A 7,360-nucleotide genomic window follows, 5' to 3' on the forward strand; every position below is an offset into this window, starting at 1 on the left:
TTGGCTGAGGACCGTGCGCAGTAGGGACATTATCAGAGGATGAACTTGAGCTTTCAGATGAGGAACTTGATCCAGAAGATGACATGATTCCCAACTTTTGGTGGTTTTGAAAAGATTGTTAGGGTTTAGAGAGTAACGGTGCTTTTTGGGAGGGTAAAAGGTAAAAGTGAGGATGTGAGGGGTTTATATATGGTGAGAGATAATGGATCGGGTTTATCGGGTCATTTCAGAAGAAATGGGTCGTATTTATGTGTAAGAGACAAAAACCCTTAAATACCCTTTAATGAGGGGGCAAAAATGGCATAGAGCCGTATTTGAACGTTGGACTGATGAGGGTAGTTTCCCATGAGGTGAAATAGTTATTTAATGAGGTGAGAGAAAAGCACTCATTTTGCTATCACGTCTTGATGACCCGTCCTTTCATGTCAGGCAGTTCAGAGAAGGTGGAGCGTATTCCTCGGCATGTACTTCGAATAGGGTCCTGACACGTGTACTCACACGATCCCACGTTTTCTAGTTGATTATGTTCAAGAGATTTATTCAACAAGATACATTTGCGACCCTTCGATCATGAGTAGTGCATCCGAACAGTTGAAGGTTAAGGGTTCGGTATCTTAACCCTTCGGTCAATGAGAGTTCGGTTGTCATATATGCTTTGTGCTTTAGCAGTCTTCGGTATTTTGTCATCCTTCGGTAGGATTTCAACACTTCGAAAAGAAAGACAGACTACGCAATCAAACTGGAAAATTCATTCATTTGATAAAGCCAACAGAAGACAACCAAGATAACATTTTAAACCGACCAACACATTCCTGATCTACAAGGCATGACATCTACTTCCTTGTCTTGCCTTTGCCCTTGTTCTTTGCATGTCTACTATTTGCAGTAGACATAAGGCTTTGCCCTTGGCTGCTCTCCGTAGTAGGAGGGCTTGGAGCTGGTAGTGCACTTGATGCAGCATCAGGAACCCAAGATGGAGCCATCGGTCCGTAGCCAGGTTCGTTTTCGAGCACCGAGGACTTGTCGGACACATCATCTGGTTCAAGCATCGCAAGATAGCGAAGGTAGTCCTCATCATGATCAGGATTTACTGGCTGGTTTGGACCCTGGTTCTGTTGATACCAACCTTGAATATCATTCCACGCATCATCTCCAGTATTATTCAAGGAAATGGGCGGAGTTTGCCTTGGCACAAGGTTTGGATCCGGCCAGTAGGGTTCCTCGTTTGGTGGAGCAATACCTCCAGAATAGAAGCCTGGAACAGACATGGTAGGTGGCTTGGGTACATAGTCCTTAGATTCCGAATCGGAGAGTTCTAGAGGATGTGCAGAGGTGTCGCCTTGGAGAGGTTCTCCCTTTTTCTCTCTCAGCTTGTTAAGTTTGCTGGTACCTTCTTTCAACAACAGTCGAAACGAAAACCTCTTTTTGACGGGTTTCTCCTCAGAGCAAGCCTTTTTGCCTTTGCCTTTATCCATATCTGCAAGATAGAAGACAATACAAGGAATTAAGTGTTAGGATGCCTCTTCCTTCCTTGGTTGTGATCTATTTATAGAGAGAATGAAGCGTTGTGATTGGCTGAGATCCATCTGACATGACCAATCAAAGTTGCAACTGTCCAAAATTTTGAGCTTATCCATTAAATGAATCCGTGAATTCCTGATTCTGATGTGCATTAACTGCAGGATGTCATAACCGATGAGTCCTTTCAGTTTTGGAGCGATTCATTTGTCTCTCATTAATTCATCTCGATCATTCCGAGTTCATGCCTTAAGGTGGAGAATCTTGCTTCGGCAAGTGGTTTCGTGAGTATATCTGCTAGCTAGTCTTCGGTATTTACATATTCAAGCTTGATATCCTTTTTCTCCAAATGATCTCTAATAAAGTGATATTTTATATCAATATGCTTGGTTCTGGAGTGTAACACCGGATTTTGAGTTATTGCGATAGCACTTGTGTTATCACACATAATGCTGACTTCCTTGGCAAATACACCATAGTCTTTGAGTTGTTGCACCATCCACAGAATTTGTGCACAACAGCTACCAGTCGCTATGTATTCGGCTTCAGCTGTGCTCGTAGCAATAGAGTTCTGCTTTTTGCTAAACCAAGAGACCAATCTTCCCCCTAAGAACTGGCAAGTTCCTGATGTGCTTTTTCAGTCAATTTTACAACCAGCAAAGTCTGCGTCCGAATACCCAACTAAGTCGAAGACAACACACCCACGCTTTGAGTCCCTTTTAGATATCTAAGTATCTTTTTGGCAGCACTCAAGTGACTCTCCTTCGGATTTGCTTAAAACCGAGCACATACTCCTACAGCAAATGATATGTCTGGACGACTTGCTGTGAGATATAATAGAGAACCAATGATTCCTCTATACTTCGTTTGATCTACATCCTTCCCTTCGTTGTCGATATCCATTCGTAACGAAGTGTTCATGGGTATTTTAACTGAGGATTTTCCATCAACTCCAAACTTCTTGATGAGATCCTTGGTATATTTTGCTTGATTGATAAAGATACCGTTTTGTTTCTGTTTGACTTGAAGACCCAGGAAGTAATTTAGTTCTCCCATCATGCTCATCTCAAATTTTCCTTGCATGAGTTTTGAGAATTTTTCACATAGATTCGAATCGGTACTCCCAAAGATAATATCATCAACATATATCTGTACCAACAGAATATGATCTTCGTTCTTTATTCTAAAAAGGGTTTTGTCAACTATCCCTTTCGTGAATCCACAACTTATCAGAAAGCATGATAGGGTGTCATACCAAGCTCTTGGAGCTTGTTTTAATCCATACAAAGCCTTTTTGAGCTTATAGACTTTATCCATCCCGACGTCAGAGATAAAACCTGGGGGCTGCTCGACATAAACTTCTTCTTCCAAAACCCCATTTAAGAAGGCACTTTTTACATCCATTTGATAGACCTTAAAGTCTTTCCATGTAGCATATGCCAGAAAAATCCTTATAGCTTCGAGTCTGGCAACAGAAGCGAAGGTTTCATCAAAATCTATCCCTTCTTCCTGACAGTATCCTTTAGCTACTAGCCGAGCCTTGTTCCTAACAATGACTCCTTGCTCATTCATCTTATTTCTGAACACCCATTTAGTTCCAATGACATTTTGATGTTTTGGTCGTGAAACCAGTTCCCATACATCATTTCTTTCAAATTGATGTAGTTCATCTTGCATGGCAATGACCCAGTCCGAGTCATTTAATGCTTCTTCAACGGTCTTTGGTTCGATTTGAGATATAAAGCATGCCATCATACATTCCCGAATAGATGCACGAGTTCTCACATTATCACGTATATCACCGATGATTTGATCTTGTGGATGATTTCTCAACCATTTTAAATCTGGTTGAAAAGTGGTAGGAGGTGCTCCTTCATCGATGGAGGGTTCGACTTGATTACTTTCATCTTGTTGAAATATCGGCTCGTTTCCATCATTTGGTAATACTTCGGTTTGAGATGAAGTATTCGGTAGAAGACTTGGAAAGAGTGGATAGTCATCTTCTTCTGATTCTGATCCTTCGGATTGTTCATCAAATTCTCAGAGACCACCACGCCTTCCTTTGAAGATTCGTCAAAGACCACATGTATTGACTCTTCGATCACCATGGTTCACTTGTTTAGTACTCGAAAAGCTTTACTCTTTTCAGAATATCCCATAAAGATTCCTTCATCAGCACGTTCATCAAAAGCTTTTAGATATAACTTTCCATTGTTATGTATGAAGCATTTACTTCCAAATATGTGAAAGTATTTTACAACAGGTTTTCTCCCTTTCCAGAGTTCATAAGGTGTAACACCATGATCTTTATGAATAAGAGATCGGTTTTGAGTGTAGCATGCTGTGTTTATTGCTTCGGCCCAAAAACGTTTCGGTAGCTTTGAGAAAGCAATCATGGATCTTGCTGCTTCCTTGAGAGTTCTGTTGCGTCTTTCAGCTACACCATTTTGTTGAGGAGTTCTTGCCGCTGAAAGCTGATGCAATATACCATGTTGTCCACAGAAATCCTGAATGACTTTGTTTACGAACTCAGTTCCTTGATCAGATCGTATTTTGACAATACTGAGCTCCTTTTCGGTTTGAAGTCTTCGGAGCAAGTCTGGAAGAACTTTCTCAGTTTCATTCTTCTTCCTTAGAAAAGATGTCCATGTGTATCTTGTGTAGTCATCTACTACCACAAGAGTGTACTTTCTCCCACTTAGACTGACTGGATCAACTGGTCCAAATAAGTCCATATGAAGTAGACTTAATGGCCTTGCATTTGTGTTGAGAGATTTCGTTTTTAACAAAGACTTGATCTGCTTTCCTTTTTGACATGCTTCACATACTTTATCTTTGTCATAGATTACATTTGGTAAACCTTCAACCAGTTCCTTTCTTGCAAGTTTATTGATAGCTTTGAAGTTGAGATGGTTGAGTTTATGATGCCATTCCCAACTTAGATCTTGCTTGCTTTTGGCGATCAAACAAGTATTCGGTCTTGCTGTTTCCCATGTGACAACATACATGTTTTTCCTTCGTTTTGCTGTTAAGACAACTTCATGAGATAGTTCTGAGATTACTTGACATACATCCCGTGAGAAAGTAACTTTGTATCCTTTGTCACAAAACTGACTTGTGCTCAATAGATTGAACTTTAATCCTTCAACATAAGAGACTTCTTGGATGATTAACCCATTCTTCATAACATCTCCAGTGCCCATAGTACGTCCGCTTGAGTTCCCACCGAAGACTACTTTAGGACCATTCTTCGCTTTGTAATTGCTCAGTTCTGATCTATCTCCAGTCATATGTCTCGAGCAACCGCTATCTACATACCAGATGGTCCTGTTACCCTGCAGTCAAAGATTAAGTATTTTTAGGTACCCATACCTTCTTGGGTCCTTGTCGGTTAGCGGTGAGCTTGGGCATCCATGCATACCTAGAACTCGTAAGGTTCATCCTTGGTCCACGATACCCGTTAAACACGCGATAATCATAAGGGATAGCGTAGTAGGCTTGAGATGACTTCGGTGAATAAACCTTCGAAAGAGGAGGTTTAGGCTTATTCGTGTTGACTCTAGTGTATGAGGTTTGTTTATGTCTATGATGGAGCAAGAATTTTGCTCTTGTCATTGGTTCATAGTCCATAGTCTAGTCCTTATCACTAGGATATAAAGTACCTTCCCCACCTCTATGCTTGCTTGGGAACTTTTTGAAATTCTTGATACTACTCGGGTAAGAGTTCGGTTTTCCCTGAGGCATACCCTTGCGTTGCCTCTGTGAGTAATATTGCCTCTTGTTGCCTTGGAATTTTCCTTTAGATCGGTTATTCCCAAGTGGTTGACCATTTGCGATTCGACCATGAAGGTTCGGTACGCGAGGTCTATACCGAGGGGTCTGAAGACTTCTCGGGTTACCGTTTTGGAAATTTCCTCTCGTAGGTTCCACAATACGTGTTTCAGTCGAATCATTAGATCGACTCGTTGACTGTGGTTCTGTTCCATTTGTGGTATTAATCACTGGCTCAAGATTTTCAGTTTGTCCTTGGACAAACACTGAACTTAAACCTCCACTAATAGAAGGGTCAGTTGGTCGTGTTAAGAGAACATGTTGATAAGAGCTGGAGTTGTAACCAAGTCCGGTTCTACTCCCTGATGGTCTTTGATCATCTACCATTCGATCCATTAGTCTGGATGAATTTGTAAATGTCGCAAGTACCGCACGCAAGTTTTGCTCTCTATCATCCTTTGCTTTACACTCTCTCTCAAGAAGATGAACTTGCTTCTCAAGCTGACTTATAGACTCAAGCATCTCAGCATTTTTGGACCTTAAGTCCTCGAGATCTTGTCTTTCTGCCAATAGCTTGGCATTCTCTTCTTTAAGTTTGAGGTGTGAATCCTCAATACCATAAAAACTCTTCATCATTTTCTCAAATGCTTCCCTAGGGTTTTCATGATATGTGGATTCGGAACTGTAATTAGAAGAGTGGTTTTGTGAGGTTACCTCTTCTTCATCAGCCATGAAACACATCTCTTCATCCGAGTCCTCTTGACTGAAAAGACAAAGAAGTCCTTTCTCATCTTCCGAGCTGTCACTTTCTGAGCTTGAGCTGGAAGTGTATGATTCTTCGTTCCTTTCTCCTGACTTCTCTTCTACTGCCAGAGCCTTCCTTCGTCTGTCATTCTTTTGGTTTTTGCTTGGCTCTTCGTCAGCATCATTGGACGCACTCTTCGGATGGTGATATTTTCCCGAATTCTTCTTGTAGTTGTGCTCATCCTGATGTTTCTTAACTATGGGATATGGGCATTCGGCTTTGAAGTGTCCAGGTTTTCGGCAGTTGTAACACAACATTTGCAATTCATCCTTCTCATGAGTTCTGGATCCGCTAGCCTTGTCATTGCTTTGATGCTTCATTCTTCTCGCCTTATCCGAGTTGTCATAGGATTGATTCTTTCGCATGAATCTCTTGAACCTTCTTACAAACAAAGCCATCTGATCAACAGTGAAAAAATCAGATGAGGGATTAGTGTTAGACCTTGGTGTTGATGATGAAGGTTGATGGTTTGCAACCAGAGCTATATTTCTTGTTTCAGGTTCTTCATCATTCTATGCTTCTTTCTCAAACTCGTAAGCCTTCAGATCACTGAAGATCTGTGTTGTACTCGTTGTCTTGAGGTCTCTATGATCCCTCATGGCTACTACTTTCATTTCCCAGCTTTTGGGCAGTCCTCGGAGAATCTTCAAGCTTATCTCCTTTTGTGTTAGCTTATTCTCATCAAGATCATTTATCTCCATCAATAGCTTTATAAACCGAGCTTCCATTTCAGTTATGGATTCCTTTGGATTTAGTTTGAAATCTTCAAACTTCTTCATGGCAATGGTTAGCTTGTTCTCCTTCTCTTGTTCATCTCCATCACCTATTAGCATGAGCACATCCCAGATATCCCTAGCATTCTTGCACTTTCTTACTCTCGGAAACAAGGATTCGTCCAGCGCCTTGTAGAGTATATCCTTGGCTATGTTGTCGAGATTTACTCGAGTTCTCTCTTCGGTAGTGAGTAAGGATTTCTCCTTTGGAATCATCTCTGGTGACGTTGGATCGGTGGCAACTCGATTGGGATTGACTTGTAGTATCTGGATGGGTCCATCAGTTATCACGTCCCACATCTCATCATGCATGGCAGACAAGTGAGCATGCATGCACACTTTCCAATCATCAAACTTGTCCAAGTTAAACATAAGAAAATGCCTATGATGTTCCATTTTAGACATAGTGCAAAGTTTCAAAATATTTTGATGAGATTTTCAAAGAGGATCACCAGGCAGTATACACAGAGTGTTCACCGTTCAAGGTAACTGG

Source organism: Ipomoea triloba, chromosome 15, assembly GCF_003576645.1.
Source record: "Ipomoea triloba cultivar NCNSP0323 chromosome 15, ASM357664v1".
Lineage (NCBI taxonomy): Eukaryota > Viridiplantae > Streptophyta > Magnoliopsida > Solanales > Convolvulaceae > Ipomoea > Ipomoea triloba.